Genomic DNA, 13,572 nt, shown 5'->3' on the forward strand with positions numbered 1-13,572 from the left:
TCCTGACAGCAAATGGCCACCCCATTAAACATGCTGAGGCAGTCCAGCAACTTATGAATGCACTACAGCTTCCCACCCAAGCAGGCATCATAAAGGTAAAGGCACATACCAAAGGCACTGATGGACAGGCAAAGGGTAACGCACTGGCAGACCAGGCTGCCAAGAAAGCAGCAAGCACTCCTGTAGCCTCTAAAGTACATCACCTAGACACCCCACCATCTCCACTTGTGTTGAAAGACATCTTAGCCCGGTTACAAGAACAGGCAAGTAAGGAGGAAAAAGATAGGTGGCAAAAGATAGGGGCTTGCTCTGATACCGTCACTGGACTATGGGGGAGGGGTGAAAAGGTCTGCCTACCACAGGTACTGTACCCAATGATGGCACAGGTTCTGCACGGGAATGTGCACCACTCGAAGACGGCCATGTGTGACACCCTACAGAAACAATGGATTGCTCCCGGGTTTTCCACCTGCGCAGAAAGGCAGGTACAGAGCTGCATGATATGTGCCACACATAATCAGGGTAGGACAGTGAAAACCCCATCCAAACACACTCCCCGGCCCCTTTACCCATTCCAGAGACTGCAGATTGATTATATTCAGTTGCCTAGGGTAGGGACGTATGAGTATTTGTTGGTCTGCATTGATTTATTTTCAGGTTGGCCAGAAGCCTACCCAGTTGCCAAAGCTACGGCTAAGACAACAGCGAAGAAACTGATGGCTGAGATCATATGCAGGTATGGAATTCCTGAAGTCATTGAAAGCGATCAGGGTTCCCATTTTACTGGAGAGATCATGTCAGAGGTAATGGCAGCACTGGGGGTAAGTCAAGCATTGCATACTCCATCCACAGAGCAGTGGAAAAGTGGAGAGACTAAATGGAACTCTTAAGCTTAAAATCCAGAAGGAAATGGCAGAGACTGGTAAACCATGGACAGAATGCCTTCCTCTAGCTTTGTTTTCAGTAAGATATACCCCAAACAGGAAGACAGGACTGTCACCGTATGAGATTCTGTTTGGCAGGGGCCCCAATCTTGAATGTTTCTTTCCACAACAGTTGCAGCTCAAGTACCAGGACTTGACTAGCTATGTGCAGGCCTTACATGGACACCTTGCCAAAGTGCATTTAACTGTCTTCAGTTCTCTTCCAGACCCAGACAAGGTTCCTGGACACCATCCCTTGGAGCCAGGAGACTGGGTAGTGATAAAGCGACACGTCCGGAAGAGCCTGGATCCAAGATTTGACGGACCATACCAAGTGCTCCTGACCACAGCCACAGCTGTCAAGCTCGAAGGAAAACCTAGTTGGATCCACGCATCACACTGCAAGCGAGTTAAAGAACTGGACAGCCGATAAAGGAAACATAATGTTTTGGCTGGTTTCGATTTCCATGATATTATGCGTAATCACATGGGACAGTCTGAATTCTCCAACATCCTTGAATAATAAGTTTGTGCAACATCACCGAAAACTGATAGATGACTTGTTGAAAAATTCCCAGCCCTTATCAGACTGTTGGATCTGTACGCACTCACCCACGTCAGCCACAAGTATCCCCTTCCCAGCTATCCCTGTGTCACCTGAGGAACTGTTTGCCTGGACTGATTGTTCTGACACACTCGCCAACAATGCCACAAATAATGTTAAGTTATGGAATACTACAGTCGGTATACCAATTGTAGGATGGGTGGGATACCCATGGTGGCAAGGTAATCTCTCAGGAAGTAGTACACATCTACAATATTTGGCCTATGAGGGTGGGGCCTGGGTACCTAGGAATAAGACTGGACTAACAGATTTAGGGCGAGTTCCAACTTATGATTTGCAAATTAGTTTTGATGTGACTTCATACTCTACTGATGCTTTCAAACCAATACTATTAGAAAGAATGATACATAACACATCATGGAAATTTTCTAGTCTGTTTTTACAAGGTTCTAAAGATATTTGCGCTAGTGTTTCAGGTAATATACCTTGTAATGAGTCCTCTGAATATGTTCCAGGAACCCCCACTTGTGGGAATCCTGATGTGGGTTATTGTAGTCCTCTAGGACAGTCTCCACCTTGGTGCATGTTTCAGAATGTGTCTGCATTTATAGACTTAGTTCATAAATTAGTACTGCAACATTCAGCCCTATGGGATTTGCCTGATGGTATGTTCTGGGTATGTGGAAACAATGCATATAAATGGCTACCAGTAGGGGTAACGGGCACCTGCACTCTGTGTCGTTTGACTCCGGCCACCTTTGTAATTCCAAACAAGCAATTAGATACACAGGCAATACCTAAACATACGTTATATAAAAGAGCTGCGGATAATACGCCCCGCCCTTCAGGGAGACCACACATAGTGCAAATGGGTATAGCCAATAAAATTGTCAGTTCTATTTTTATTTACCCTATGATTACACAAATGTGGGATAAATTGGTTAGGGCCACAGACTATCTAGATGATCAAATTTGGGATATATTGGATATACTAAATACCACCATTGCTGTCCAAAATCAACTCATTATAGTAACCAACCAGCATACTATAGTACTGGACTATCTAACAGCAGCACAGGGTGGTATGTGTCAGGTTATTGGACCTGCTTGCTGCCATTATATAGATCCAAATAGTACTCTAAAGATGAAGCTAAAGTTAGAAGATGTTCAAAGACTCAGAAACCGATATGACAAAGATAATGATCGCACTAAGGACAGCTGGTGGTCAGACACTTTCTCTTTCCTAAACCCAGCCAATTGGTTTAAGGGGATCGGGGGCTGGGTAGCTGGGGTTTTGCAAAGCCTGTTGCATATAGTAGCGATTGTCCTTATTGCATATATAGTGTTTAAAATAGTTTTTAAGTGTATCTCTGTATGTACTGGGAAATTCTGCACTCACACAGCTGAAGATGATGATATATACTAACAAATCCTACAGCCATAAAAAAAAGGGGGGGTACAGTTTATTCAGAATAGTGAATAAAATGGGGGAATGTTAGAGCAGAATCCATTTTATCTTGCTTGCCTCCATTTTGTATAAGTGTTATTAGAGGTCAGAAAAGTAAGATATAATTCACTATTCTTCATTGTGCTGTTATCGTGAATTCCTAAGAACTAATTGAAGGAGTGAATGTCCTTGGTAAGATAAAGAATGATGTACTGTGTAAGATATGTTTGCAAAACTGTAGGGAGATTAGGGAGTAAAACACTCCGACGCTTAGCCAATACATGGGGAATCCGCCTCCAACACAAGAATGCATAAAAGTGTGTGTAAGCTCATTAAACACTAGAGATATTTCAAATACAGCCCTGGCGTACTGTGTCTTATCTCTCCGGTGCCGTGACTTCATCTCTACAGTGGACTCATCAGAGAGTAGGTCGAGACCTGCGACAACACCGGTACCGAGCACCCCACTGCCCTTCGCCTGGGGGCGATCAAACAAAAGGGAGGGGAGAACACAGGTTCATAGATTTGAAGCCTGAATGTGTCCAACGAGATGTTTGTCCCTAGCAACTGCTCAGAGACAGGGCTAAAAATAAAAATATAATATAAAAGTCTTGGAATAATTTTCTATTGTAGAGGTATACATTACCTCATTAGAGAACTGTCCAGAGATTGGGAAAATGGAAAATATAAGAATAAATGGGAATAATATACTTACATCTCTTTTTTATGATATTTCCCTCTGTGTGAGTAGCATTTGTTTTGGTTTCCAATTAGTTACAGGCATAATAGTTACACCCTTGCCAAAAACAAATTGTGACTTTGGCATCACGGAATCCGTTCACTCTGGTGCTCTACTGGTTGTGGCTGATGAGGATGAGGATAAGGAGGAGGATAACAACAAACAGACCAAATCTGGAAGCGTATACCCATGTGTGGTTTTGAAGAGGTGCATGAGAATACACCTCCCCAAAACAGAGAATGTATTTGAGATTATGTCACGCTGTTTTCACTTGGTGGTGTACAGAAGTCTTTCCCAATCCAGCCCTTGTTAATTTTTATAAGAGTCAGCCTGTCAGCATTTTCAGTTGACAGGTGGATGCGCTTATCTGTTATAATTCCACCAGCGGCACTAAAAACCCGCTCTGACAGAACGCTAGCAGTAGGGCAGGCCAGGCCCTCCAAGGCGTAGAGAGCCAGTTCATGCCACGTGTCCAGCTTGGATACCCAATAATTAAAAGGCACAGAGGAATCCCGGAAGATCTTTGTACGATCTTCAAGGTACTCCCTCAGCATCTTCCCAAACATTGCACTTCTTGTGACAGCACCCCTTGCCTCTGTCCAGGGAGACGATGGGAGGGTCTGAGAAAACTGTCCCAAAACTTTGCCATTGTTCCCCTGCCTGAGCTGGATTGTACGTCTGTCTCTCTCGCTTGGACTTCTTGGTTGTGCAACAAACTCTTACGTCTGCTGCCAGCATTCTCACATGGGAATTTTCTAAGTAATTCCGCTACAAGGGCCCTCTGGTACTGCAACATGTTAGTACACCTCTCTGCCTCTGGCAGAAGAGATTGAAAGTTCTCCTTGTAGCGTGGGTCTAGAAGTGTCACCAACCAGTAATGAGCGTCACCTAAAATTTTAATAATGCGAGGGTCATGGGAAACCTAGCGCAACATAAAGTCAGCCATGCGTGCCAGACTGCTAACAGGCAAGACGTCTGTGTCCTCACCGACAGGACGACTGCCCATGCTGTCCTCCTCCTCCACATCCTCCTCCTCCCTGTCCTCAGGCGATCCCCGCTGAACAGACGGTATGACAGCTGTGTTTGTAGTACCATCTATAGCGCATGAAAGTAGCTCCTGTTCTTCCTCCTCCTCCTCATTCACTACCAATCCACGTTGAGAAGAAATGAGGCTGGGTTGAGTGTAATCCCCCTGTATGGTTCCTTGCTCCATTTTCTCGTGCTCTGCCTGCAATGCATCCTCTTTAATTGTGAGCAGAGAGGTTTTCAGAATGCTGAGAAGCGGGATGGTGATGCTAATTATGGCGTCATCGCCGCTCACCATCTTGATGCAGTTCTCAAAGTTTTGGAGGATGGTACATATGTCTGACATCCATGTCCACTCCTGAGGTCTTATGTGTAGAGTCTGAACTGAATATCGATGGCCTTGTTGATGTTGGTAGTCATCAATTGCCCTCTTCTGCTCACAAATCCTTTCCAACATATGCAGCGTAGAGTTCCAGCGTGTGGGGACATCACACACCAGTCAGTGAGCTGGAAGCTGCAAACACTACTGAAGCACGGCAAGGGCGGCTGAAGTTGTAGCTGATTTTCAAAAATGGGTAGACAGACGGTGTACTTTCACTAGCAGATCCGGCAGGTCCGGGTAGCTTTTCAGAAAACGTTGAACCATGAGGTTAAGCACATGGGGCAAGCAAGGTACGTGTGTGAGCTCACCTTGCCTCAGAGCCACCACCAGGTTTCGGTCATTGTCACACATTACCATGCCTGGCTGTAGGTTCAGCGGTGTCATCCAAATATCTGACTGCTCTTTCAGCGCTGTCCACAACTCTTCTGCATTGTGTGGTTTGTCACCTATGCAGATTAGCTTCAGCACAGCCTGTTGCCGCTTGGCTGAGGCAGTGCTGCAGTGCTTCCAGCTTCTGACTGATGTGTTGATTTCAGAGATGGAGGATGAAGAGGAGGAGGAGGTGCAGGAGCTGTTGACTGTGGGGGCAACTGTTATGGACTGGTGATTTAGGAGCGACATGCGACTAGCTCTGAGCAGGTGGTAACTATACAGACCGCAGTTCCTGATCTTAACACAACACTAGCAGTAGCCATGGGATGTTCCTGTCACTCCCTGGACACCTCGTCACAGCCGGAGAACTAGCTACCCCTAAAGGTAGAAACAGGAAAGCTATCTTGCCTCAGAGAAAATTCTCAAAGGATAGACAGCCCCCCACAAATAATGACTGTGAGTGGAGAAGGAAATGACATACATAGAATGAAACAAGATTTAGCAAAGGAGGCCACTTCTAGCTAGATAGATAGTACAGGATAGAACACTGTGCGGTCCGTAATAAAAACTAGAAAAAGTCCACCGCGGAGAAATGCAAAAATCTCCACACCTGACTAAAGGTGTGGAGGGCAAAATCTGCTGCCCAGAGCTTCCAGCTTAGCTGAATAGATCCATACTGATAAGCTGGACAAATGAGCAAAACATAGAATGTGCTGAACAATAAAGTCCACAACAAGAGGACTGCAAAAGGACAAGCAAGGACTTATCTTTGCTGAACAGGTCAGAGTGTCAGGGAAATCCAAAAGAGCCGTGACTCCAAGCAGGAACAATTGACAACTGGCATTGATTGAGGGATAAGGCCAGACTAAAATAGGCGAGCCAGAAAGACGATCAGTGGAAGCAGCTGCTGATGCTAAATCCAAGAAGCAGCCATACCACTCAAAACCACCGGAGGGAGCCCAAGAGCAGAACTCACAAAAGTGCTACTTACAACCACCGGAGGGAGCCCAAGAGCGGAATTCACAACAGTACCCCCCCTTGAGGAGGGGTAACCGAACCCTCACCAGAGCCCCCAGGCCGATCAGGACGAGCCAAGTGAAAAGCACGAACCAAATCGGCGGCATGAACATCGGAGGCAACCACCCAAGAATTATCCTCCTGGCCATAACCCTTCCATTTGACAAGATACTGAAGCCTCCGCCTCGAAAAACGAGAATCCAATATTTTCTCAACCACATATTCCAACTCCCCCTCAAACAACACCGGGGCAGGAGGATCAACAGAGGGAACAACGGGTACCACATATCTCCGCAACAAAGATCTATGGAAAACATTGTGGATGGCAAAAGAGGCTGGAAGGGCCAAACGAAAAGACACAGGATTGATAATCTCAGAAATCTTATAAGGACCAATAAACCGAGGCTTGAACTTAGGGGAAGAAACCTTCATAGGAACATGACGAGAAGATAACCAGACTAAATCCCCCACCCGAAGCCGAGGACCAACACACCGACGGCGGTTAGCAAAACGCTGAGCCTTTTCCTGAGACAACGTCAAATTGTCTACCACATGAGTCCAAATCTGCTGTAACCTGTCCATCACAGAATCTACACCAGGACAATCAGAAGGCTCAACCTGCCCTGAAGAAAAACGAGGATGGAAACCAAAATAACAAAAAAAAGGCGAAACCAAAGTAGCCGAACTGGCCTGATTCTTAAGGGCAAACTCGGCCAACGGCAAGAAAGCCACCCAATCATCCTGATCAGCAGACACAAAGCATCTCAAATAGGTTTCCAAGGTTTGATTAGTTCGCTCAGTTTGGCCATTTGTCTGAGGATTGAATGCCGAAGAAAAAGACAAATTAATGCCCATCCTAGCACAAAAGGCCCGCCAAAACCTGGAAACAAACTGGGAACCTCTGTCAGACACAATATTTTCCGGAATGCCATGCAAACGAACCACATGCTGAAAAAACAATGGAACCAAATCAGAGGAGGAAGGCAATTTAGGCAAAGGTACCAAATGGACCATTTTAGAGAACCGGTCACAAACCACCCAGATAACAGACATCCTCTGGGACACAGGAAGATCCGAAATAAAATCCATGGAAATATGCGTCCAGGGCCTCTCAGGGACAGGCAAAGGCAAAAGCAACCCACTAGCGTGGGAACAGCAAGGCTTAGCCTGGGCACAAGTCCCACAGGACTGCACAAAAGAACGCACATCCCGCGACAAGGAAGGCCACCAAAAGGACCTAGCAACCAAATCTCTGGTACCAAAAATCCCAGGATGACCGGCCAACACCGAACAATGGACCTCAGAAATTACCTTACTTGTCTATCTATCAGGAACAAACAGCTTCCCCATAGGACAGCGGTCAGGTTTATCAGCCTGAAATTCCTGAAGCACCCGCCGTAAATCAGGGGAGATGGCAGAAAGAACCACCCCTTCCCTAAGAATGCCAACCGGCTCAAGAACTCCAGGAGAATCAGGCAAAAAACTCCTAGAGAGGGCATCCGCTTTAACATTCTTAGATCCCGGAAGATATGAGACCACAAAAGCGAAACGGGAGAAAAACAGGGACCATCGAGCCTGTCTAGGGTTCAGCCGCTTGGCCGACTCAAGGTAAATCAGATTCTTATGATCAGTCAAGACCACAACGCGGTGCCTGGCTCCCTCAAGCCAATGTCGCCACTCCTCAAATGCCCACTTCATAGCCAACAACTCCCGATTGCCGACATCATAATTGCGTTCCGCAGGCGAAAACTTTCGGGAAAAGAAGGCACATGGTTTCATCAAGGAACCATCAGAATTCCTCTGTGACAAAACGGCCCCTGCCCCAATCTCAGAAGCGTCAACCTCAACCTGAAAAGGAAGAGAAACATCTGGCTGACGCAACACAGGGCGCTTAAGCTCCTGAAAGGCAGAAACAGCCTCAGAGGACCAATTCGTTACATCAGCGCCCTTCTTCGTCAAATCGGTCAGGGGTTTCACCACACTGGAGAAGTTGGCAATGAAACGGCGATAAAAATTAGCAAAGCCCAAAAATTTCTGAAGGCTCTTCACGGATGTGGGCTGGATCCAATCATGAATGGCCTGAACCTTAACCGGATCCATTTCTATAGATGATGGAGAAAAAATGAAGCCCAAAAAAGAAACCTTCTGTACTCCAAAGAGGCACTTAGACCCCTTCACAAACAAGGCATTATCACGAAGGACCTGAAATACCATCCTGACTTGTTTCACATGAGACTCCCAATCATCTGAAAAAATCAAAATATCATCCAAATATACAATCATGAATTTATCAAGATAATTCCGAAAAATATCATGCATGAAGGACTGAAACACAGATGGGGCATTAGAGAGTCCGAATGGCATCACAAGATATTCAAAATGGCCCTCGGGCGTATTAAACGCAGTTTTCCATTCGTCACCCTGCTTAATACGAACAAGATTATATGCCCCTCGAAGGTCAATCTTAGTAAACCAACTAGCCCCCTTAATCCTGGCAAACAAATCAGAAAGCAAAGGCAAAGGGTATTGGAATTTGACCGTGATCTTATTCAAGAGGCGATAATCAATACAGGGTCTCAAGGAGCCATCCTTCTTGGCAACGAAAAAAAACCCTGCTCCCAATGGAGAAGAAGATGGATGAATATGCCCCTTCTCCAAAGACTCCTTAACATAACTCCGCATGGCGGCATGTTCAGGCACAGACAGGTTGAAAAGTCGGCCCTTAGGGAACTTACAGCCTGGAATCAAGTCAATAGCACAATCACAGTCCCTATGCAGTGGAAGGGAACTGGACTTGGGCTCATCGAAAATATCCTGGAAATCTGACAGAAACTCAGGAATTTCAGAAGAGGGGGAGGAGGAAATTGACATCAGAGGAACGTCATCATGAACCCCCTGACAACCCCAACTAGTCACAGACATAGATTTCCAATCCAACACCGGATTATGTACCTGTAACCATGGAAACCCCAGCACAATAGCATCATGCAAATTATGCAACACCAGGAAATGACAATCTTCCTGATGGGCTGGCGCCATGCACATGGTTAACTGTGTCCAAAACTGAGGTTTATTTTTAGCCAATGGTGTAGCATCAATGCCCCTCAAGGGGATAGGACTCCGCAAAGGCTGAAAGGGAAAACCACAACGTCTGGCAAATTCTAAGTCCATTAAATTTAAAGCGGCGCCTGAATCCACAAATGCCATGACAGAAAATGACGATAATGAGCAGATCAGGGTCACAGATAACAGAAATTTAGGTTGTACAGTACTGATGGTAACGGAATTAGCGATTCTCTTGGCACGCTTAGGGCAATCAGAAATAACATGAGCAGAATCGCCGCAGTAAAAGCACAACCTATTCTGACATCTGAATCCTTGGCGTTCAGCTCTAGACACAATCCTATCACACTGCATAGGCTCAGGACTCCGCTCGGAAGATAACGCCATAGTGTGCACAACTCTGCGCTCACGCAAGCGCCGATCAATTTGAATGGCCAGAGACATAGAATCACTCAGACCTGCAGGCGTGGGGAACCCCACCATAACATCTTTAACAGATTCAGAAAGACCCTTTCTGAAAATTGCCGCCAAAGCATCCTCATTCCACTTAGTAAGCACAGACCATTTTCTAAATTTCTGGCAATATGATTCTGCCGCTTCTTGACCCTGACACAGGGCCAACAAGGTTTTCTCAGCATGATCCACAGAATTAGGTTCATCATACAATAACCCAAGCAATCTCTCTTACAAACAGAGAAGGGCTTTGAAAGATCTAAAATTACTGAGGAACATCACCATTAGGAAAAGCGACAAGGGAGGTTTGATAGTCATTATGAATGATAATGACTATAAAGATAAAATGTATGAGTTATTGTCTGATCAGTCCACCTATAAATTATTACATGCAAATCCAACTAAGGAACTCAATGAGGAAATTGCGGGTATAATTAGAGAAGGGACAAATCTATTAATTTTTAATAAAAAACAAGCTGATTACATTTTTGTAGAATCCCCTAAATTACCCATAATGTATGGCCTCCCAAAGGTACACAAACATAATAGCTTACCACCTATGCGCCCTACCACCTATGCGCCCTATAGTATCGGGCATTGGGTCCATGTCGGAGCATTTATGTGAGTGGGTGGTGTCATGATCTCAATGGCAAGAGAACATAGCATAAGCATATATAGGAACTAGCTCTTGGAAGATGGGAACTGAGCTGACCATGAACTAAACCTAACGCACAACTAGCAGTGGCCGGGTAGCATGCCTACGTTGATTCTAGATGCCCAGCCCAGCCGGAGGACTAAATAAAGCTAGCAGAGGAAAATATTAGTCCTAGCTCACCTCTAGAGAAATACCCCGAAAGGAGACAGAGGCCCCCCACATGTATTGGCGGTGAGTTGAGATGAAATAACAAACGTAGTATGAAAATAGGTTTAGCAAATTTGAGGTCCACTTACTACATAGCAGAAGACAGAAAGGACACTTTCATGGTCAGCTGAAAACCCTATCAAAAACACCATCCAGAAATTACTTTAAAACTCTGGCATTAACTCATAACACCAGAGTGGCAATTCCCGTTCACAAGAGCTTTCCAGACACAGTAACGAAACTACAGCTGTGAACTGGAACAAAATGCAAAAACAAACATGGACAAGAGTCCAACTTATCTAGTAGTTGTCTAGGAGCAGGAACAAGCACAGAGAGGCTTCTGATAACATTGTTGACCGGCAAGCAACTAACAGAGCAGCAAGGTTATATAGCGACTCCCACATCTTGATGGGAACAGGTGAACAGAGAAGATGAAGACACCAGTTCAATTCCACCAGTAGCCACCGGGGGAGCCCAGAATCCAAATTCACAACAGTACCCCCCCCTCAAGGAGGGGGCACCGAACCCTCACCAGAACCACCAGGGCGATCAGGATGGGCCCTATGAAAGGCACGAACCAGATCGGAGGCATGAACATCAGATGCATTCACCCAAGAATTATCCTCCTGGCCGTATCCCTTCCACTTGACCAGATACTGGAGTCTCCGTCTGGAAACACGAGAGTCCAAGATTTTCTCCACAACGTACTCCAACTCACCCTCAACCAACACCGGAGCAGGAGGCTCAACGGAAGGCACAACCGGTACCTCATACCTGCGCAATAATGACCGATGAAAAACGTTATGAATAGAAAAGGATGCAGGGAGGTCCAAACGGAAGGAAACAGGGTTAAGAATCTCCAATATCTTATACGGGCCGATAAACCGAGGCTTAAACTTAGGAGAAGAGACCCTCATAGGGACAAAACGAGAAGACAACCACACCAAATCCCCAACAGAAAGCCGAGGACCAACACGACGGTGGCGGTTGGCAAAAAGCTGAGTCTTCTCCTGGGACAACCTCAAATTGTCCACCACCTGCCCCCAGATCTGATGCAATCTCTCCACCACAGCATCCACTCCAGGACAATCCGAAGATTCCACCTGACCAGAGGAAAATCGAGGATGAAACCCCGAATTACAGAAAAACGGGGACACCAAAGTGGCAGAGCTGGCCCGATTATTGAGAGCGAACTCCGCCAATGGCAAAAAAGCAACCCAATCATCCTGGTCAGCAGACACAAAACACCTCAGATATGTCTCCAGGGTCTGATTAATCCGCTCGGTCTGGCCATTCGTCTGAGGATGGAAAGCGGACGAAAAAGATAAATCTATGCCCATCCTAGCACAGAATGCCCGCCAAAATCTAGACACGAATTGGGTCCCTCTGTCAGAAACGATATTCTCAGGAATACCATGCAAACGAACAACATTTTGAAAAAACAGAGGAACCAACTCGGAAGAAGAAGGTAACTTGGGCAGAGGAACCAAATGGACCATCTTAGAAAAACGGTCACACACCACCCAGATGACAGACATCTTCTGAGAAACAGGCAGATCTGAAATAAAATCCATCGAGATGTGCGTCCAAGGCCTCTTAGGAATAGGCAAGGGCAACAATAATCCACTAGCCCGAGAACAACAAGGCTTGGCCCGAGCACAAACGACACAAGACTGCACAAAGCCTCGCACATCTCGTGACAGGGAAGGCCACCAGAAGGACCTTGCCACCAAATCCCTGGTACCAAAAATGCCAGGATGACCTGCCAACGCAGAAGAATGAACCTCAGAGATGACTCTACTGGTCCAATCATCAGGAACAAACAGTTTATCAGGTGGGCAACGATCAGGTCTCTCCGCCTGAAACTCCTGCAAGGCCCGCCGCAGGTCTGGAGAAACGGCTGACAATACCACTCCATCCTTAAGGATACCTGTGGGCTCAGAGTTACCAGGCGAGTCAGGCTCAAAACTCCTAGAAAGGGCATCCGCCTTAACATTCTTAGAACCCGGTAGGTATGACACCACAAAATTAAACCGAGAGAAAAATAATGACCAGCGCGCCTGTCTAGGATTCAGGCGCCTGGCGGTCTCAAGATAAATCAAATTTTTGTGGTCAGTCAATACCACCACCTGATGTCTGGCCCCCTCAAGCCAATGGCGCCACTCCTCAAAAGCCCACTTCATGGCCAAAAGCTCCCGATTCCCAACATCATAATTCCGCTCAGCGGGCGAAAATTTACGGGAAAAGAAGGCACAAGGCCTCATCACGGAGCAGTCAGAACTTTTCTGCGACAACACTGCCCCAGCTCCGATCTCAGAAGCGTCGACCTCAACCTGAAAAGGTAGAGCAACATCAGGCTGACGCAACACAGGGGCAGAGGAAAAACGGCGCTTAAGCTCCCGAAAGGCCTCCACAGCATCAGGGGACCAATCAGCAACATCAGCACCCTTCTTAGTCAAATCGGTCAATGGCTTAGCAATATCCGAAAAACCAGCAATAAATCGACGATAAAAGTTAGCAAAGCCCAAAAATTTCTGAAGACTCTTAAGAGAAGAGGGCTGCGTCCAATCACAAATAGCTTGAACCTTGACAGGATCCATTTCAATGGAAGAGGGGGGAAAAATATATCCCAAAAAGGAAATCCTCTGTACCCCAAAAACACACTTAGAACCCTTCACACACAAAGAATTAGACCGCAAAACCTGAAAAACCCTCCTGACTTG

The sequence above is a fragment of the Ranitomeya variabilis genome, chromosome 2 (genome assembly GCF_051348905.1).
Source record: "Ranitomeya variabilis isolate aRanVar5 chromosome 2, aRanVar5.hap1, whole genome shotgun sequence".
Lineage (NCBI taxonomy): Eukaryota > Metazoa > Chordata > Amphibia > Anura > Dendrobatidae > Ranitomeya > Ranitomeya variabilis.